We start from the raw sequence: 23450 nt of genomic DNA, 5'->3' as shown, positions 1-23450 counted from the left end.
TATTCCATCACTAAAGACATTTTAATAGACTGCAAACAACCAAATGCCATTATTAAATATTTGTGTATTGGGGACTTCTGCTTCTTACAACATGGCAGATTAAATCAAATAGTGAATCCCTTTAATTACAAATATGTTGAAATGCTGGATAAAATGGAACAATAAAATTCATAGCCCAGCTCACAAAACAGAGAAACCCTCATTTCCAAAATAGAGAACTTGCTTATTTTATATATCAATACCTGTCTTGAAGATCTCTCCTTGTCAACACATGTAGACTGCCTTATTATTTTTTTTATTGAGGTATAGCTGATTTATAATAAAGTTGTGTTAGTTTCTGGTGTATAGCAAAGTGATTCAGTTATACATACATGTACATATTCTTTTTTATCATGGTTTATTACAGGATATTGAATATACTTCCCTGTGCTGTACCAGAAGACCCGGTTTATTTTATATATAATAGTTCGTATCTGACAATCCCAAACTCCTTATTTACCCCTACCCAGCCCTCTTTTCCTTTTGGTAACCATAGTTTGTTTTTTTCTGTCTGTCAATCTGTTTCTGTTTTGTAAATAAGTTCATTTGTAGACTACCTCATTATTTTAACAAGCTTTGGTGTGTTGGGGAAAGGAATGGAGGTTGTTAGTAGATTTGGAGAGAGGTCTTAAAGGCTATGGACTTGAAAAAAAAAGTGTTAAAGTACACAGTTTTTTTTAAAAAAGGCTTTGGATTTGAATCTTAATTCACATTGGAACAGGGATGGAACCTTATGGCCTCCAAAGTAGAGAGATGGAACTGAAATTTGCATAAAGCTAGAACTCTGGAATAGCTGATGTCTCTTTACAACGTAGACTAAAAGAATTCCAATATTTAACTATTTTTATGAGATTTAGCCCAAATCAGTGGCTCGGACAGTAAAGAGCCTGCCTCCCATGCAGGAGCGGGAGACCTGGGTTCAATCCCTGGGTCGGGAAAATCCCCTGGAAAAGAGAATAGCAACCCACTCCAGTATTCTTTCCTAGAAAATCCCATGATGGAAGAACCTGACGGGCCCCAACCATGGGGATGCAAAAGAGTTGGACATGACTAAGTGACTCACACACACATGAGATTTAGTATGCAGTGACAGAGGTGTATGATCAGTCTGCCATCTTGAGTCAATCTTTAATTTTCTTTAAGTAAACCATTTGTAAACTTAGTACTTTAATTATGAGTAGATCACAGACACTGAGACCTCACAGTTGACTGATAATCACTGAGCATTGCTACAGTCCTTCTGCCTTAGACAATACGCTTTAGTGAGGGATAGAGGGTCTGGATCCAGTTAGTGGACTACTGCCATAGGCTAGGTCTGTCATTTTCAATATTTTTAAGTATGAGGACATCTTTTCTGCATTATATAAAGATTTTATGTTTCCACACAAAATAGTAATTGGACTTTCAGTATCCATTGTATGAATAAACAACAACAAAATGCAATGATGACTTTCAGGTTCAATTCTCTGTTTTTAACTGCTAAGAGTCTCTCTCTCCACAATGAATTCCACAGTCTATTAAACTTATAACTGCCTGTCAGTATTAGCGCTGCTCTTAAATTTTGCCAGAATATTTGAATGTTTCCATGTAGTTCCCTTATTAGATATTTTCATAGAATGATAGCTTTTACCAGGAAACAGGATCTTTTTTTTCATTAATGGGGGTCACAGAGAGTTGGATACAACTCAGCAACTAAACAACAATAACAAATCAAACAAACCATAATTCTTCACATAGTATTTTAAAACCTTCTTAATGAATGTGTTAATGGTTTCAATCCTTGATGCTGCTATTAATAATACCATAAATTTACATTATGTGATTTAAGCTTTAACATATTTTTTAGTCTACTATCTCATTTGATTCTTATAAAAATTCTATGAAGCAGGCAAATAATAACATGTCAAATTTACAGCTAATCATAGGCTCAGAGAATTTAAGTAATTTCCCCAAGTCTGTAATTAGCAAGCAACAAAGCAAGGACCTGAATCTAATCCCAATGCTCTTGTCCATTAATTCCGAAATGTCAACCACAGGGCAATGCTGGCCCATCACAAATGAGTAAACAAAGACAGTATGAGAAGTATCAAAGCAAATAATTTCAATACTTTTATTGAAAAATTTTCACTCTATTGCTTTGGGGATTTAAAATTCTCTTTGCCAGACTTTTTATCACTATGATGGACTAAGTTGATATGGAAAAACGCCAATCATTCCTAACACAGATAAAAGCACAATAAAATATATTTAAAAAGTTGAAATATACAACTAAGCACTAAAACAAGAAATTAAAATTCTCAAATACCAGAAATAAAGAGAATGCTAGAAAGTGGTGAGTAAGGGGTGAGGCTAAAGAGGCAACTGAAGAAGTGGAATCAGAAGTTGAACTTAAGGGCGGGGATTTTAATAGCTGAGCTGAAAAGGGAGCTGAGATTCCAAGCAGTGGAGTTGGGGTTAAGCATATAGCCAGGTTTCCAGAAGAGATTTGCTGCTTTGAAAAGGATTCTAGAATATCTCCTCTCATTAGCCTGAGAAATAGGGGAGAGAGCAGAATGATTACCACCCACATGACGTATCTCCCAAACTGAACTGTGCACAGGCGTGTAGACCAAATGTGCATTCACGAATAGTGCAGGAAACTGAAAGAGAGGTAGCAACAGAAAAGCTGGCTCAAACCAGGAAAACCTGAAGGCTGCCGGCAGAGACAAATATAAAACTGCTCCATGGTAACCCTTTACAATCCTAGATACATGAGACAGTATAGAAAGGAATGCCCAAGATGAGAGGAAAACACATACACACACTGCTGGTGGCTCAGATGGTAGAGAATCTGTCTGCAAAGCAGGAGACCTGGGTTCAATCCCTGGGTCAGGAAGATCCCCTGGAGAAGGGAATGGCAACCCACTCCAATAGTCTTGCCTGGAGAATTCCATGGACAGAGGAGCCTGGCAGGCTACAGTCCATGGGGTTGCAAAGAGTTGGACAAGATTGAATGACTAGTACTATGACTATCAGTCAGATATCAGTGACTAACATGTGTATGTGTTTGTGTGTCTATCTATTTTATGAGAAAAAGTTAGGAGAATTCATTCTCCCAAGAATTACAGACAGTAGGGCAGAGAGACTATGAAGTAAGTACAGTACACTTAAATGATCTGAGACATAAAAGAATAAAAACTATACAGTAAAAAAAAAAACAGGCATATTTCAGGAAAAAAGTTATAGAAATTCTAAAGATAAAAAAATACATCATTTTTTGCAGTGATATGGATGGACCTAGGAAGGATTATACTAAGTGAAGTAAGTCAAAGAGAAATAAATATTACTGTATGATATTACTTATATGTGAAATCTAAAAAATAATATAAATGAATGTATGTAAAACAGAAACAGACTCACAGATATAGAATACAACCAGTTGTAAAAAGAAAAAAAAAGAACTAGCTGAAACCAAAGGAGAGAGGTAATGGGGAGGGGCAAATTAGGGGTATGGGACTTAGAGATACAAACTCCTATGTATCAAACAGGTAAGTAATAAGGATATACTGTGTAGCACAAGGAATTATTGTCATTATCTTGTAATAACTTTTAATGGAGTATATTCTGTTAAAATACTGAATCACCATGCTATACACCTGAATTTAATATAATATGGTAAATCAACTATACTTCAATAAAATATTATTTTAAAAAAACTTAACTCAGTAGACAAAACATAGCTCAAAAGAAAAGCAGTAAATTGGAAGATAAAGTCGAATAAATCTCACAGAATATAACACAAAAAAATTAAAACAGATTAGAAGGAGGCAAAGAGAACAGAATGTTAGTCAGAATGTAATGTTACGGAGAGTTCCAGAAAGACATAATAGATGGAAGACGTGAGAAATCTGCAACCAGAAAAATGGCTATGAGGGAGACTACTACTTGTTTCCAGTAACCAATCTCTCCCTCTGCCTTATTCATAGAATTACTCATTTTCAGCTGGGAATTTGGTTGCCTAAAGACAGTATTTTCCAGCTTCACTTGTATCTGGACTGACCATATAACTATGTTCTGAGATATAACTAAAACAGCCGAAGAGTTTCCAGAAATATACTTAAAGGGAGGAGGTAGGCCCTTCTTTTTTTTTTTTTTTTTTTTTTTTTTTCATTTATTTTTATTAGTTGGAGGCTAATTACTTTACAATATTGTAGTGGTCTTTGTCATACATTGACATGAATCAGCCATGAATTTACATGTATTCCCCATCCCAAACCCCCCCTCCCACCTCCCTCTCTACCCAATCCCTCTGGGTCTTCCCAGTGCACCAGGCCCAAGCACTTGTCTCATGCATCCAACCTGGGCTGGTGATCTGTTTTACCATAGATAATATACATGTTTCGATGCTGTTCTCTCGAAACATCCCACCCTCGCCTTCTCCCACAGAGTCCAAAAGTCTGTTCTGTACATCTGTGTCTCTTTTTGATAACCCTATATGCAAAACAGAAAAAGAGGTAGGCCCTTCTTTATGGTTTTTCCTTCCTAGTAACTGGAATGCAGATGCTAAGGTTTGAGCAGAGAAATCTACTTGTGGAACATGGTGGAACAATAAAATAGACCGGTCCCTGAGCCCATGGCATCATCAAACACCACCTGAAAGGCCTAATTTATGTGAGAAAGAAACTTCTATCTTATATACATTACTCTGATTCAGAGTCTTTCTGGGTTTTTTGGTTTGCTTTTGTCACTTGCAGCAGAATCTCATCCTAATTTACACAATGATTAAGAATTTTCTAGGACAAAGAAAGATGTGTCTTCAATTTGTAGAAGCAAATAATTTTGAGCAAGAAAAATGCAATTAAACTCACACATGAACACATAATAATGAAACCACAGAACAATAGAGAAAAGAGATTCTTGCCTATAAAGGAAAGGCAATCGCAATGGCAACAGACTTTGCATTCACAACAACAGATGTTAAGAAGATGGTGGAGTAGTATCTTGAAATGCTGAAGGCAATAATGGTAAACATAGTATTTCATGCTTAAACTGTAATTCAAGAATGAAGACAAAACATGGACAGTTTCTAACATATACAGATTAATAATAACAGCAAGGGCTATGTAATACAATTTTACAGGGCACTATTCTAAGTGCTTTGTATGTTTTCAGTCAGTAATCTCCATAATACTTTAAGATATCATTAATATTTACCATAATAGAAATGATGACACTAATACACAGGGAGGTTAAGTAACTTGCCCAAGGTCACACAGCTAGTCAGTAGCCAAATGGGGATTTAAGCACAGGCATTCCTTTTCTTTTTTTAATTTATTTTAATTGGAGGCTAATTACTTTACAATATTGAAGTGGTTTTTGCCATACACTGACATGAATCAGCCATGGGTGTACATGTGTTCCCCATCCTGAAACTCCCTCCCACGTCCCTCCCCATCCCATCCCTCAGGCCATCTGAGTGCACCAGCCCTGAGTACCCTGTCTCATGCATTGAACCTGGACTGGAGATCTGTTTCACATATGATAATATACACATTTCAATACTATTCTCTCAAATCATCCTACCCTCGCCTTCTCCCACAGAGTTCAAAAGACTGTTCTTTACATGTGTCTCTTTTGCTGTCTTGCATATAGGGGCATCGTTACCATCTTTCTAAATTTCATATATATGTGTTAGTATACTGTATTGGTGTTTTTCTTTCTGACTTACTTCACTCTGTATAATAGGCTCCAGTTTCATCCACCTCATTAGAACTGATTCAAATGCATTCTTTTTAATGGCTGAGTAATATTCCATGGTGTATATGTACCACAGCTTTCTTATCCATTTGTCTGCTGATGGACATCTAGGTTGCTTCCATGTCCTGGCTGTTGTAAACAGTGCTGCGATGAACATTGTGGTGCATGTGTCTCTTTCAATTCTGGTTTCCTCAGTGTGTATGCCCAGTAGTGGGATTGCTGGGTCATATGGCAGTTCTATCTCCAGTTTTTTAAGGAATCTCCACAGTGGCTGTACTAGTTTGCATTCCCACCAACAGTGTAAAAGGGTTCCCTTTTCTCCACACCCTCTTCAGCATTTATTGTTACCAGATTTTTTGACAGCAACCATTCTGACTGGCGTGAGATGGTACCTCATTGTGGTTTTGATTTGCATTTCTCTGACAATGAGTGATGTTGAGCACCTTTTCATGTGCTTGTTAGCCATCTGTATGTCTTCTTTGGAGAAATGTCTATTTAGTTCTTTGGCCCATTTTTTGATTGGGTCATTTATTTTTCTGGAATTGAGCTGCAGGAGCTGCTTGTATATTTTTGAGATTAATTCTTTGTCAGTTGCTTCATTTGCTATTATTTTCTCCCAATCTGAAGGCTGTCTTTTCACCTTGCTTATAGTTTGCTTCGTTGTGCAAAAGCTTTTACATTTCATTAGGTCCCATTTGTTTATTTTTGCTTTTATTTCCATTACTCTGGGAGGTGGGTCATAGAGGATCTTGCTGTGATTTATGTCAGAGAGTGTTTTGCCTATGTTCTCCTCTAAGAGGTTTATAGTTTCTGGTCTTATGTTTAAATCTTTAATCCATTTTGAGTTTATTTTTGTGCATGATGTTAGAAAGTGTTCTAGTTTCATTCTTTTACATGTGGTTGACCAGTTTTCCCAGCACCACTTGTTAAAGAGATTGTCTTTTCTCCATTGTATATTCTTGCCTCCTTTGTCAAAGATAAGGTGTCCTTAGGTGTGTAGATTTATTTCTGGGCGTTCTATTTTGTTTCATTGATCTATATTTTTGTCTTTGTGCCAGTACCAAACTGTCTTGATGACTGCAGCTTTGTAGTATAGTCTGAGGTCAGACAGGTTGATTCCTCCAGCTCCATTCTTCTTTCTCAAGATTGCTTTGGCTATTCGAGGTTTTTTGTATTTCCATACAAATTGTGAAATTATTTGTTCTAGTTCTCTGAAAAATACTATTGGTAGCTTGATAGGGATTGCATTGAATATACAGATTCCTCTAGGTAGTATACTCATTTTCACTATATTGATTCTTCCAATCCATGAACATGGTATATTTCTCCATCTATTTGTGTCATCTTTGATTTCCTTCATCAGTGTTTTATAGTTTTCTATATATAGGTCTTTTGCTTCTTTAGGTAGATTTATTCCTAAGTATTTTATTCTTTTTGTTGCAATGGTGAATGGATTTGTTTCCTTAGTTTCTGTTTTCTCATTGTTCGTATATAGGAATGTAAGGGATTTCTGTGTGTTAATTGTATATAATGCAACTTTACTATATTCATTGATTAGCTCTAGTAATTTTCTGGTGGAGTCTTTCTATGTAGAGGATCATGTCATCTGCAAACAGTGAGAGTTTTACTTCTTCTTTTCCAATCTGGATTCCTTTTATTTCTTTTTCTTCTCTGCTGTGGCTAAAACTTCCAAAACTATGTTGAATAGTAGTGGTGAGAGTGGACACCCTTGTCTTGTTCCTGATTTTAGGGGAAATGCTTTCAATTTTTCACCACTGAGAATAATGTTTGCTCTGGGTTTATCATAAATGGCTTTTATTGTGTTGAGGTATGTCCCTTCTAGTCCTGCTTTCTGGAGGTTTTTTTTTTTTTTTTTAATCATAAATGGATGTTGAATTTTGTCAAAGGCTTTCTCTGCATCTATTGAGATAAACATATGGTTTTTACCTTTCAATTTGTTAATATGTTGTATCACATTGACTGATTTGTGGATATTAAAGAATCCTTGCATCCCTGGGATAAAGCCCACTTGGTCATGATGTATGATCTTTTTAATATGTTGTTGGATTCTGTTTGCTAGAATTTTGTTAAGGATTTTTTCATCTATGTTCATCAGTGATATTGGCCTGTAGTTTTCTTTTTTTGTAGCATATTTGTCTGGTTTTGGCAGTAGGGTGATGGTGGCCTCATAGAATGAGTTTGGAAGTTTACTTTCCTCTGCAATTTTCTGGAAGAGATTGAGTAGGATAGATGTTAGCTCTTATCTAAATTTTTGGTAGAATTCAGCTGCAAGCACAGGCATTCTTCCCCAGAATCCATGTTTTTAATTATTCACAGTAATGGACTGTATCACCCACTGATCTTCTCTGAAATTATTACTAAAAGAATGATCTTGAACCTGGACATAAAAAGTAGTTTGTAAGTAGAAAAATAAGACAAATCAGTAAATCATATTTAACTCATGTATTAACTACAAAAATGTTCTTTTGTAAAATAATTCTGATACTAGATTTTAGGGATCTTTTTTCCCTTGTAGAGTCTTTACTTGGCAAAGAAAATATTTGACAACTCTATGTTAGTTCCCGAAAAAACTTTGGGAGTTTTCCTAGTCTATGAAATCACAAAGTCTGGAAACTATTGGTTTAATCTATTGTGCAACGAAGGTTTGCTTTTCAAAAAAGCAAATTAGTTAAGTTAATTACTAATGTGTTATACAAAAAATATACTTATTAGTAAGAGGATATTTCACTGGGTATTTGAATTTCATGGTGTAAAGAGGACACAGGCTACATGTAACCATTAGGCAGAATCACCCAGGAAAGGGCTTGCTATAAATCAAAACGTAAAAAAGGAAGGGAAAAAAGCCCTTTTGAACACAGAAATTCATTGCTAACTTATTAAGATTTATGGAGAGAATGCCATTGGCTGATACATTCTAGCAAGATGATATAGTATTTCATCCAGGAAGGCAGAGCCCAGTGCTGTTATATGTACAACAAAGTTAAAGATGGATAACCAGACTGCACATCTCTGAAAGAATGAATTTTGTGAGGAAGAGAGAAAACAGGTTATTTTTTCAGTTCAGTTCATTCGCTCAGTCACGTCCGACTCTTTGTGACCCCATGGACTGCAGCACACCAGGCTTCCCTGTCCATTACCAACTCCTGGAGCTTGCTCAAACTCATGTTCATTGAGTCAGTGATGCCATCCAACCATCTCATCCTCTATCGCCCCCCTTCTTCTCCTGTTACTTTTTACCTGCTTGTGATGATTAACTTTTTTGGGGAAACTTTTTGCAAATTATGTACTCAATTTTTTAGCTGCACTGTGTCTTTGTTGCTGCGCAGAGGCTACTCTCTAGTTGTGGGGCATAGGCTTCTCATCGTGATGGCTTCTCCTGTGGTGAAGCACAGGCTCTAAGGTACACGGTTCAGTACTTGCAGCTCCAGGGCTCAGTAGTTGCACCTTGTGGGCTCCAGAGCGTTGGCTCAGAAGCTGTGGTACATGTGCTTAGCTGCTTTGCGGCATGTGGGATCTTCCTGGACCAGGGATGAACTGGTGTCCCTTGCACTGCCAGGCAGATTCCTAACCACTGGACCACCAGAGAAGCCTGATTAACCTCTTTATTATAAAACTTTCTTCAAATGACTCTGTAAACTATCTTTTTAAATTCTGTAGATAAAGAATGCCTAACATTTTACTCTTAGGTAATCACATTTCCTCATTCTTCAGTCAACTTTGCACTAGAAGGAAACATCCCAAAAATGATGCCCAGGGTTCTCAGCTCTTTGTTTCATAATCACAAGCAAATGACTTGAAGAAGCCTATGACCTAATGGGAGTTTTTAAGGCTAAAATCTTAATTGTGGCTCTAATAGAAGCTGAGTTTCCAGATTAAGCTCTTCTGAAAAAAAAAAAAAAAATCTCATTATTTAGGTTGTTTCTGTTTCTTTATGCTTATTTCTGCTTTGGTATTTAGAGGCTCCAGTATTTCATTGTGGTGGGAGCTGGGTATAGTGAGAAGGTATTTTTAAAAGTCAAGCTGTAAAGTAAAAAGTCCTTTGAAAGTCCTTCACATCATTTAGGATGTCTAGTACATGAAATTTGGGGTATAGTAATTTTCATATACACTAAAATACCACTGAGCTACAAGGACAAAAGAAAAATCTCGATCAGATGTCTGCCTGCCTTAAAAGTTTGCTCCATTCTGTTTTTTAAATTAGGATTCTATAACCCTACATGCTTGTGTAATAAAGTATTAACCCTGCCTAAAGAGAAGACTGACCTTTACCCTTGGCTCCTATGAGGTCACTTCTAAGACTTTGGAATATGCTGATTGGTAAGTGTGTCTTTGTTGACCTGGGGGCCTTGGGCCATGCCAGATAGTCAACGCAACAATATGATTATTTGGGGGTGGGTCCTGGGCCATGCAGTTTTAGTTTGATCACTATAGGCTCTGGAGACAAAGGTCAGCCATGCAGGCAGTCAACCATGGCTGTAAGACCAAGCTCAATAAAAATTCTGGACACCAAAACTCAGGTTTGGACACAAAATCCCAGGTGAAAATATTTCATGTGTCTGTAACACAGGACCGAGAGAAGTTAGTTCTGTCCACAACTTCATAGGGAGACAACTGGAAGCTCATGCTTGGATCTCTCCTGGACCTGCCTATGTGCCTTTTAACTTTGCTGATTTTAATGTGTATCCTTTCACTGTAATAAACTGTAACCATGCGTATAAGAGCTTTAGTGAATTCTCTGACTCCTAGCAAATTATTAAACCTAAGGATGGATCACAACAAACTGTGGGAAATTCCTCAAGAGATGGGAATATCAGACCACCTTACCTGCCTTCTGAGAAACTTGTATGCAGGTCAACAAGCAACAGTTAGAACCGGACATGGGAACAATGCACTGGTTCAAAACTGGGTAAGGAGTACATCAAGGCTGTATATTGTCACCCGGCTTATTTAACTTATATGCAGAGTGCATCATGCGAATGGAGAAGGAAATGGCAACCCACTCCAGTGTTCTTGCCTGGAGAATCCCAGGGACGGGGGAGCCTGGTGGGCTGCCGTCTATGGGGTTGCAGAGAGTCGGACATGAATGAAGTGACTTAGCAGCACCAGCAGCATCATGTGAAATGCCAGGCTGGATGAAGCAGAAACTGGAATCAAGATTACTGGAAGAAATAACAACCTCAGATATGCAGATGATACCACCCTAATGGCAGAAAGTGAAGAGGAACTAAAAAACTTCTTGATGAAGATGAAAGAGGAGAGTAAAAAGGCTGACTTAAGACTCAACATCTCAACATTGAAAAAATTAAGACCATGGCATCCAGTTCTATCACTTCATGGTAAATAGATGGGGAAAGATGAAAACAGTGGCAGACTCTATTTTCGGACTCCAAAATCACTGCAGATGGTGACTGCAGCCATGAAATTAAAAGATGTTTGCTCCTTAGAAGAAAAGCTATGACAAACCTAGACAGTGTATTAAAAACCAAAGACATCACCCTGCCAACAAAGGTCTATATAGTCAAGGCTATGGTTTTTTCAGTACTCATGTATGAATGTGAGAGTTGGATGATAAATAGGCTGAGTGTCGAAGAACTGATGCTTTTGAACTATAATTCTGGAGAAGACTCTTCAGAGTCCCTTGGACAGCAAGGAGTCAAACCAGTCAATCCTAAAGGAAATCAACCCTGGATATTCATTGGAAGGACTGATGCTGAAACCAAAGCTCCAATACTTTGGCCACCTGATGCTAAAAACCAACTCATTGGAAAAGACTTTGATGCTGGGAAAAATTGAGGACAGGAGGAGAAGGGGGAGACAGAAGATGAGATGGTTGGATGGCATCACTGACTTAATGGACATGAGTTTGAACAAACTCTGGGAGTTGATGATGGACAGGGAAGCCTGGTGTGCTGCAGTCCATGGGGTTGCAAAGCGTCAGGCATGACTGAACAACAAAAGGTGATCTTGGGGACCCTAGAACTTGCAGTTAGCGTGAGAAGTGAGAACAGTCTTAGAGGCCCTCAAACAAAGCAATACTGTTGTGAATTTAAGTCTATAGTGAAATTGCCTGGTAATATAGCACCTCTCACTACATTAGATAGAGCTGGAATGCTTGACAGAAGAAGGTAATAATTTAATTTATTTAACTCTAAAAGTATACCCAAGCATTTTCAAGAAGAAATTCTGAAATTTTAAAGGACAAAGTCTTGATTTTACTACAACTAACCTCTGTTATGGTAAAGAAATGGCAAAAAAAGAAGACCTGTGTATCAGTCAATAAAACTCTCATTTCTTTAATCAATCCTATCAAAGGTCCTTTTGGCCTTGAAGTGGTCATCACTATTTCTGGCTATGGTACAGCATGCTTCTTATTAACTTCATTTAACTCTGCCCACAGCTTCCTAAATTATCCCTTTGTCCTCCACATTCACCCTATTTGAGTGGTCATTATTTTCTAGCTGGACTAGATTGATACAGTGACTGGCACTGTCACATATGATCACAGAATCTTCTCAACACCAGGTTATAACTATAAATTGATTAAAGTTGACACTTAAAATACATTTGTCATTCTTAGATTTTGGACGTAATGATATTCCTCCTGGTTTGAACCTGTACAAAGAAACATGCTTTATTATTGGACACTTGATGGCTCTCTCGTTTCTGGTTCATGGAGCAACAAGTCTAGTTATACCATGTCTTAGTTACACCACTCTGTGGTCCTAGTGATGGGAATTTTAACCAATTTATCTGTCTGTTAATAAAGCCTCGAAGCCCTGTGACCCAATAAACTTCTGCTTCATACCTCTTTTTTGAGTCACCTGCCTCTATGTCTCAAATTTCCACAAAGACTAGCAGGTTAACCAAAATAAGGCAGTGGTATAAATAATAGTTCTGATTTCTGGTATATCAAAGAAAATATTTCAGAAAAATTCATTTCTCCATGAAAGAAAAGAGACACTGGCAAAAGTGGTTGAAATCAACTACTTCAAAACTTTGAAAATTAACCAAAAGCTTATTATAACTAGAAGAACATTCATTCAAATAAAAATGACAATCTCTGTGAGAACAGTGAGCTCTATGGTGTTTTAACTCATTCTATTTCCACCCCACTCTCAAAAAGAATAAAACACTTAGGAATAAGTGTTTCAAAGACTGCAAGCCTTTTAAACTGAAAATTATGAAATACTGTTGAAAGAAATTAGAGGATCTAAATACATGGAAAGACAGTGCATGTTCAAGGGCTGGAACAACTGATATTGTTAAGATGCAAAATACCCTGACTGGTTTTCAGAGAAAACACAATACTTTTCAAAATCCCAGGTGCCTGTTTTGTTTTTAAAGAAATCAAAGGTGATTCCAAAATTCATATGGAAATGAAAGGGGGCTAGAATAGCCAAGACAGTCTTAAAAAAGAAGAGCAAAGTTGGAGTACTCACACTTCCTAGTTTCAAAACTTAACACAAAGCTACAGTAAATCAGAATGGTGTGGATTAGGACAAGGATAGACATGCAGACTCATGGAATAGAAATGAGATTCCAGAAATAAACTTATACATCTATAGTCAATTGATTTTCAAGAAAGGTACCAAAACAATTTAAAGAATAGTCTTTCCAACAAATGGTGCTAGATAACTGGATCAGTTCAGTTCAGCCGCTCAGTCGTGTCCACCTTTTTGCAACCCCATGGACTGCAGCACACCAGGCCTCCCTGTCTATCACCAACTCCTGGAGTTTACTCAAATTCATGCCCATTGAGTCAGTGATGCCATCCAACCATCTCATCTTCTGTCTCCCCCTTCTCCTCCTGCCCTCAATTTTTCCCAGCATCAAAGTCTTTTCTAATGAGTCAGTTCTTCACATCAGGTGGCAAAAGTATTGGAGTTTCAGCTTCAGTATCAGTCCTTCCATTGAATATTCAGGACTGATTTCCTTTAGGATGGACTGGTTGGATCTCCTTGCAGCCCAAGAGACTCTCAAGAGTCTTCTCCAATACCACAGTTCAAAAGCATCAATTCTTTGCTGCTCAGCTTTCTTTATAGTCCAGTTCTCACATTCACACATGACTACTGGAAAAACCATAGCTTTGACTACATGGACCTTTGTTGGCAAAGTAATGTCTCTGCTTTTTAATATGCTGTCTAGGTTGGTCATAAATTTTCTTCCAAAGAGCAAGTGTCTTTTAATTTCATGGCTGCAGTCAACGTCTGCAATGATTTTGGAGCCCCCCAAAATAAAGTCTGCCATTGTTTCCACTGTTTCCCCATCTATTTGCCATGAATTGATGGGGCCAGATGCCATGATCTTAGTTTCCTGAATGTTGAGTTTTAAGCCAACTTTTTCACTCTCCTCTTTCACTTTCATCAACAGGCTCTTTAGTTCTTCTTTGCTTTCTGCCATAAGTGTGGTGTCAAATGCATATCTGAGGTTATTGGTATAACTGAATAACCACATACAAAAGAATAAAAGCAAACCCCCCCTTTTTTTTTTACATCTAACAAAAATCAACTCAAAATGTATCACTGACCTAAATGTAACAGTGAAAACTATAAAACTCTTAAAAATAAAACATAGGTATAAATCTTTATCATCTTGGATTAGTCAATGGTTTCTTACAGGTGACACCAAAACACAAGGGACAGAAGAAAAAAAAGACAAGTCAGATTTAATAAAAATTTAAAACTTTTGTGCTTCAGAGAACACCATCAAGAAAGTAAAAATTCACTGTAGAAAATAGTTGCAAATCATTTGAGAGGCTTTTATCCAAAACATATAAACAACTTGCAAACTCAACAATTAAAAATGGCCCATTTAAAAAATGAGCAAAGGATCTAAATACGCATTTCTCCAAGAAAGCTATATATATGACCAGTAAACACATGAAAGGATTCTTAACATCCTGAATAATTAGGGAAATGCAAATCAAAAGCATAATGAAAAAACCACTCCATACCCCTTCAGTTCAATTCAGCTGCTCAGTCATGTCCGACTCTTTATGATCCCATGGACTGCAGCACATCAGGCCTCCCTGTCCATCACCAACTCCCAGAGTTTACGCAAACTCATGTTCACTGAGTCAGTGAGGCCACCCAACCATCTCATTCTCTGTCGTCCCCTTTCCTCCTATCTTCAATCTTTCCCAACATCATGGTCTTTTCAAATGAGTCAGTTCTTCGCATCAGGTGGCAAAAGTACTGGAGCTTCAGCTTCAGCATCAGTCCTTCCAATGAACACCCAGGACTGATTTCCTTTAGGATTGACTGGTTGGATCTCCTTGCAGCCCAAGGGACTCTCAAGAGTCTTCTCCAACACCACAGTTCAAAAGCATCAATTCTTCACTGCTCAGCTTTATTTATAGTCCAACTCTCACATCCATACATGACTACTGGAAAAACCATACCCTTGACTAGACAGACCTTTGTTGGCAAAGTAATGTCTCTGCTTTTTAATATGCTGTCTAGGTGATCATAACTTTCCTTCCAAGGAATAAGCGTCTTTTAATTTTATGTCTGTAGTCACCATCTGCAGTGATTTTGGAGACCCCAAAAAATTAAGTCTGCCATTGTTTCCACTGTTTCCTCATCTATTTGCCATGAAGTGATGGGACCAGATGCCATGATCTTAGTTTTCTGAATGTTGAGTTTTAAGCCAGCTTTTTCAATCTCTTTCACTTTCATCAAGAGGCTCTTTAGTTCTTCTTCACTTTCTGCCATAAGGGTGGTGTTATCTGCATATCTGAGGTTATTGATATTTCTCCACTCTCATGGGTCCTGTGGCCACTGCTGAGTTTTCCAAATTTGCCTGCATATTGAGTGCAGCACTCTTAACAGCATCATCTTTTAGGATTTGAAATAGCCCAACTGGAATTCCACCACCTCCAGTAAAAATTGATTGGAAAGTGCTTTAAAATTTGTAAAGCGACAGACAGATGTGAGGTTCATTATCACATCTTTGAAGTCATGATTTTATGAAAATTTTAATGGGCAAATAAAAGTTGTTTAAATAACTAGGAACAATTCCATGGTTACAGTGGAGCATTGTTTTAAAGAGAGACAAAGAATACTTCTGAATGCATATTTTCATATGTGTGTGTGTGTGTGTGTGTGTGTGTGTGTATGTGAAATACATTCCTTCCTAGGCCACAGAGTGTTTTACATCAGTGTCATGCTGACATTTCTTATCACACCAATCATGCCGAAGTTGCTAGACTCAAAAGAATTTCGTGATGGCAAGAAGGGGTGTCCCAGTGCAGGAGAGTCAAGTGGGAAGTTCCTTTCTTCATTTTGCTCCTAACATCACTACCAGTAAATTCAACAGTACAAAAACACTTGGTAATTCTACACTACTTCAGTCTTATGTTATACTTCAGTGCTGCCAGCAATAAAAAGACATCAAAATTACATTTTTCAGAGAGAAGGAGGGAAAGGACATAAAATCTCCTATTATCTCTACAAAAACATTGTAGGAATCATGAGATGATAATTATAAAAATTACCTTGCATATTCATTTAAAAGCACATATTTTGTTTCGAAGTATTAGTTGCTATTTTAGAGCTTTGTTTAAAAAAAAAATACAGAGAAGAATAGCAAGTGTATTCACTCAGACCAGTTGCTGCACAGCTGACATGGTAATTTTTTGGTTTTGCCATCCAGGATTCCACCCCTCAGGATCTGAAGTGGGCTGGAACCCAAATAACTTGCTGAAAACATTAATCTGTGAGGAGCTCTGCCTGGTGATTCCTTCCAGTCTGCTTACACTGAAGAGAGGTGGAAAAGCCTCACTGGCCTTTAGAAGAGCAAAGCACTGGTTTAAAGGCGCCTTCTCTTGTGATGGGGGCAGACAGGAAGCCTGGGCGGAGGGTGGGCTGGGACCCAGCAAGACCAGACAGGGTTCCTGACGTTCTTGGGAACTTCCTGGAAGCCTGAAGAGGGGAGGCCCCACCCCTGGAGGGACAGGCCACTGGTCAGCTCTGGCTGTGCCCTGGGTCCCTGCCAAGGGGACTGTTTTTATTGTTACCAAATGTCACTCCACCCAAGGCAGGATTTTCAAAGATTCCTTAGATGAATGGAAACTTCTGGTTGCTCCTTGTTTTCTGAAGAGTGTTATGACAGGCATTTGATCTGCTCCTCCTTTGTAATTCAGGAAAAATGCCTCAGGGCCTGGAGGGCGACCTTTTACAGGAAGCAGCAGACATTGTTATTCCTTTGCCCACAGTTTCAGGGTCTCTGATGGGCTAAGATTCATTTTCTCACAGATGTTTCAGGCTGTTCAAGCAGGAAGAGAAAACCCACCACTGTTCTCAGTATTTCCTTGTTTGATTTTGAGCCCCCCAAATAGGAAGATGGGGCAAGTTGAGATTAAGAAAAGGCATGAGCTAGGCCAGAGCCTCCAGGGCATGAGAGGGACCACCCAGCTGGGACCACCGCTGGAGGCTGCCAGCCTTCCCCAGGGTGCTGGTGCTTGGGTTTTTCAGGGAAAGGCAGGCCCATCTTATTTAGGAACCCCCAACCTCCACAGCCATCTGTGGCCAGAAAGGCGGCAGGAACATCTGAACTCGGCATCTGCTCTGGTGCGGGGTTCAGAGGGAGCAGAGGGAACACTGAAGTGTCCAGTCCCCAGTTCCTACTGGCTTGACCCCATCCCACTCCGACTGCAGAGCAAATGCAACAGTCTGGAGACTTCAAGCAGTCTTCAAGCAGCAGGAGTCACACCTGCTGTCACAGTTGTCCACGTCTCGCCTCTAGTAAATATCAGACATGCCAGCGGTGGGCGAGGGCCTAGGCAGCCACGACGGCATCTCCCAGGAAGACGACACCAATGCCAGAAACACAGTGGCTTTGCCAGGAAGCGAATCCCACAGTGTGGGTGGTCGCAGGAGTGGGCCTGAGGCTCCTGCCTGGGGAGCAGCTCTGCTGGCTGCCTGGGAACAGCCAACTCCAGGCAAGCAGGAAAGCAGGTTTCCGAGTTACCGCTCAGTCACTTGGCAGCTGTGTGACCTTGCAAATGTCACCTAACCTCTCCCACCTTCAGCTGTTAAACAATGATAATGTGAACAGATACATCAGACGGCCCTGGTAAGGAATAAGTGAGATGATGCACATGGAATGCTTCATAAACAGTAACTGCTAACACATACTAAAGGTACTACGTGTCTGATACTAGTCCATGAACTTCACAGGTCTTGCTGGAATCCTCACCAACCCTTTGAAGTAGGTTACTATTATTACACCCATTAAAATGGGATAACATAAGGAAAATGGCACACAAGGATATTACGTAGCTTGCCTCTCTGATCACATGGCTAACATGTAATGGAGCTGGTATTCAAAGCTGGGTAGTCTGATTCCAAGTCTGTCCTCTGATTCTAGCAATAATGTTATAACGTGGGAAATTTTGACATGCATATTCAGCTTTGAGGCTTCCTTCCTCCTTAACCTAATATTCCACCAGCTGCTGAGATCTGTAGAGTCCATTAGTGTCTCACATTTATCCTTTTGTTTTTTATTCTCTCAAATTTCTTGAGCTGGTTTCAAAACATACCCTGCAACTTTTTGACACTCTCCCTTTCGAGAGGTGACTGTGGCCCCTTGCCTTGAATTTGGGTGGGCATGTGACTGCTTAGACCAACAGACCAAGATAGAAGTGATGACATTAAACTTCCAAGGCTAGCTCATTAAAGCCCACTGTCCACTGACACAGTGAGCCACCACGTGAGAAGTCACTTCCCCGAGGTTGCCACGTGGAGAAGGGCACATGCAGGCATTGTACCATGTACAATGCAGCTGGCTGAGGCCAGCCTTCTAGTCTCCTCCACTAAGCTGCCAGAAACAGCAGGAGAAAGCTCATCTTGGAAGTGGCTCCTGCCCCTCCAGCTCTTCCTGTCATCTAGTGGAGGCCTCAGATCAGGAGCAGATGAGCCACGTATAACTATATATTAAAGTGATCGTTATCCTGTGTCACCATGTTTAGATTCAGCCACTGTACTGCCATAGATAACTGGAACACTCACCATGTCCCAACTCAGACTCATCTCTGCCTCCTATGTTCCCCCCCGCACCCCCCAATTTCTGCTTTTAGATGAACGGCAAAATCGGTTACCCAGTAGGTCAGAAACTTTCATGTTCCACCTCCAGTTAGTCACCAAGTTCTATTTCATCTGTTTCCTGTCTTCTGTTCCCATTGCCTCTTCCTTTCCGAGCTCAGGATCTACCACTCACTCATCTAAAGACAACGGTCTCCCAACTGACCTGCCTGTCTTTAGCTTCTCACACCCTGCACATACTCTGCACTATGGCCAGATTTGGTCTTTGCAGATTCTGATCAGTCTCAGCCTTGCTAAAAACCCTTTAAAAGCTCCCCACTGCTGCCAGAAGAACTTACAGGATCTTCACAGCCAGGTAGCCTTTCCCCATCCACCCATCCCCCAGCCCAGCGCCCTGCACTCAGACCTGGAGCTACTCGCTCTTTCCAGAATATGCCAGGAATGTTCAAGCTTCTGAGCCTTTATTCACACTGTTCCCTCGGCCTTGACTGCCCACGCCTTCACACCTCCCCCACGTCTGTAACATGTTTTTGATTCCCCCAAGACCTAGTTCAGCTATCACCCCCTCTGAAGGCTCCCCCTTCTCCAACTCCCAGCAGAATGAACTGTTCCTTCCTATACATCCCATTGTTTTCCAGTTTGGGCGTCACTTTGTACCTCACACTTGGTGTTTGTCTCTACACTCTGCATCTGCAGGGCCTACTGTGTAGCCTGCCTGGCATATAATAGGTACTCTATAGTGCTTCTAGGATTTCCACTACTCCTGCCCTAATTTAGAGGATAATCTCCACTCTGTCTTCTCAAATACAGCACCCCAACAGGTCACCTTCTCCTCAGAAATTTAGGCAGCTCTTCACCAAATGAAGACAGAGCTCCTTAGTACGGCATCTGTGACCTACACCTATGTCTATGGACTAAAGAGACTTAGCAAAATAATCAAACAGTTGAAGCTGCCCAATAAGTTGGGTGGGTGCTGCCAACCTCTGGGCTGCTTCTGACCCTCCCTTCCCTTGTCTGTAGCCAGACATTCATCAGCATGGTGCCGTCCTTGATTTTTTAATTTCTATTCATATTTATCTTCCTAATAGTCTATTTCTCTTGGGCAATGCTTATCCTTCCATTCCTGTCACTGAGTTTCCACATCAAGTCTCAGGAATACCCATGAGGTCCTACTTCATTCTGGGTGTAAGATGACAAGTTCACTTTCTTTACTCCTCATTGCCTAGGCAATGGCATACAGACACCTGACATCAGAAGTATAGTTTTTTTCGCTTCCTCTCCAATTATCTTAACTTGTATTTTACCACACAAGATGCCTCCTGCAATGGTCTTTTCTTTTTCTTATCCTCTATACTCTCCATAGTAACTGGTTTTACAGTCTTGTCTAAACTAAGCATTTCTTGCTCTACACTATAATTCTTATAGATACAGTCCTAAAATGTCGAAAATGAATGTCTTTTCTTTTTTCTCATTCTATTATGAGATATTTCCAACAATTATATACCCATCTACTGGGAGCCCTATTTAAAAGAAGGCATTTTGAGTAATTAGATTTGAGTTATCCACTTGAGAAATGATATTTAATAACTGCTGGTACATTCTCATTTGGTCATGATTTCAAATAAAAAGAAAAACTATCCCAGGGAAAAAGGAGTATAAGGATTTTAATATTTTAAGTAAAGGCAAAATAATGCTTAGAGAACCAATATATATATACCCTATGTTTCTCAGAGACTAATTCCTTTCAAAATAACAACATTGTTTACTTCCATTTAAAGAACTTAAACATCTACCAGAAGCAGAAGATATTAAGAAGAGGTGGCAAGAATACACAGAAGAACTATACAAAAAAGATCTTCATGACCCAGATAACCACAATGGTATGACCACTCACCTAGAATCGGACATCTTGGAGTGCAAGGTCAACAGGGCCTTAGGAAGCATCACTACGAACAAAGCTAGTGGAGGTGATGGAATTCCAGTTGAGCTATTTCCAAACTTAAAAGACGATGCTGTGAAAGTGCTGCACTCAAAATGCCAGCAAATTTATAAAACTCAGCAGTGACCACAGGACTGGAAAAGGTTAGTTTTCATTCCAATCCCAAAGAAAGGCAATGCCAAAGAATGTTCAAACTACCGCCCAACTGCACTCATCTCACACGCTAGTAAAGTAATGCTCAAAATTCTCCAAGCCAGGCTTCAACAGTACATGAACCAAGAACTTACAGATTTTCAAGCTGGATTTAGAAAAGGCAGGGGTACCAGAGATCAATTGCCAACATCCACTGGATCATCAAAAAAGCAAGAGAGTTCCAGAAAAACATCTACTTCTGCTTTACTGACTTTGCCAAAGCCTCTGATAGTATGGATCACAACAAACTGTGGAAAATTCTTCAAGAGATGGGAATACCAGACCACCTGACCTGCCTCCTAAGAAATCTGTATGCAGGTCAAGAAGCAACCGTTAGAACTGGACATGCCAACAGACTGGTTCCAAATCAGGAAAGGAGTACATCAAGGCTGTATATTGTCACCCTGCTTATTTAACTTATATGCAGAGTACATCATGAGAAATGCTAGACTGGATGAAGCACAAGCTGGAATCAAGATTGCCAGGAGAAATATCAATAACCTCAGATATGCAGATGACACCACATTTATGGCAGAAAGTGAAGAAGAACTACAGAGCCTCCTGATGAAAGTGAAAGAGGAGAGTGAAAAAGTTGGCTTAAAACTCAACATTCAGAAAACTAAGATCATGGCATCCAGTCCCATCACTTCATGGCAAATAGATGGGCAACAATGGAAACAGTGAGAGACTTTATTTTTGGGGGTCTCCAAAATCACTGAAGATAGTGACTGCAGCCACAAAATTAAAAGACACTTGCTCCTTGGAAGAAAAGTCATGACCTAGACAGCACATTAAAAAGCAGAGACATTACTTTGCCAATGAAGGTTCATCTAGTCAAGGCTATGGTTTTTCCAGTAATCATGTATGGATGTGAGAGTTGGACCAAAAAGAAAGCTGACCGCCAAAGAGTTGATGCTTTTGAACTGTGGTGTTGGAGGAGACTCTTGAGAGTCCTTTGGACTGCAAGGAGAACAAATCAGTCAATCCTAAAGGAAATCAGTCCTGAATATTCATTGGAAGGACTGATACTGAAGCTCCAATACTTTGGCCAACTGATGTGAAGAACTGACTCATTAGAAAAGACCCTGATGCTGGGAAAGATTGAAGGCAGGAGAAGAAGGGGACAACAGAGGATGAGATGGCTGGATGGCATCACTGACTCAATGGACATGAGTCTGAACAAGCTCTGGGAGTTGGTGATGGACAGGGAAGCCTGGTGTGCTACAGTTCATGGGCAAGCAATGAGTCAGACATGACTGAGCAATGGGACTGAATTGAAACATCAACCAGTTCCCATTTTGGTCCCTTTAGAAGGATGTCATATACATTATCCTAAACTGTATGTCAGAAAGAGAAAACTGGGATGGGCCTGGCCTTGAAAAGAGTGGTCACTTTTCAAATACAGAGCACTTGACAGATTTCTCATTCTCTTCTTTTGATGTGGCAAATAAAGACAGAATACGCCAGTGCTAAATATTGGCTCCAAAGAAGAAATGCATACAGCAAGACACCTTTCCGGGTCCTGTCTGCCTCCCTCACTCCACTCCCATGCACAGAAGGCTCAGTGCAGCTCTCTGCTCTGCATTTTCTTCCCTGAGCTGTGAAAAACATTTCTTAATCTTACTGGGAAAACATGTTTTAAGATTTATCTAGTGAAGTATTAAGTAAATCCTGGCTATTACTTTATGACATCCATTTAGTCAGACTTTTAAGGCTTCCCTTTATCAGCCTTAAAAATATATATATCCAAAACAAGACCCCCAAACCCAGAACGAACAGATGAGATTTTTCCACAAAAAATGTTAAATGCTAATATGGCCAAAAATATAGCTCTATTAAAGTTAAAAGGTAAATGGAGGAGAGAAAATATTTTTAGCATATAACAAAATATTAATATATTCCTTAATACATAAATATATTAAAAGTTCTGTATAAAGAACTCATACAAATCAGTAAAATAAAGTAAAATTAAATTAAAAAATGAATACTTCATATTCAAATAAATACAAAAAAGCCAAAGGGCATGAACAGGGAATTCAAAGGACAAATATTTTAAAATGTGTAAATAATGTCATATAATTGTAAAATAAGAACAAGATACAAGTTTTCACCTGAGTTAGGCCAAAATTTAAGACTGTTTATACAAAATGTTGGTGAGGATAAGGGGGGTGGGTAGATACTTTACTCTACGGTTGTGGGAATGGAACAGGTACAACTCTTTTGAAAGGCTATTTGACAAAATAAAAAGTGTAGATGCACACACATTTTTACCCTACAATTTTATTTTTTGGAAGCTATCCTACAGAAATAACTATCCTATAAACAAGAACATACTTAAAAGGATGCTTATTGACTATATTATTTTAACTGCATGTCATTGAAGAAAACTTCAGTGTTCTTCAATAGAGAACTCTTTAAATACTTTATGGGACACTGACATGACTGAATTCTGTAATGCACACCAAAAGCATGGGTTAGAT

The sequence above is a fragment of the Muntiacus reevesi genome, chromosome 3 (genome assembly GCF_963930625.1).
Source record: "Muntiacus reevesi chromosome 3, mMunRee1.1, whole genome shotgun sequence".
In the NCBI taxonomy this organism is placed as follows: Eukaryota; Metazoa; Chordata; class Mammalia; order Artiodactyla; family Cervidae; genus Muntiacus; species Muntiacus reevesi.
Note: the sequence above shows the minus strand (reverse complement) of the source record.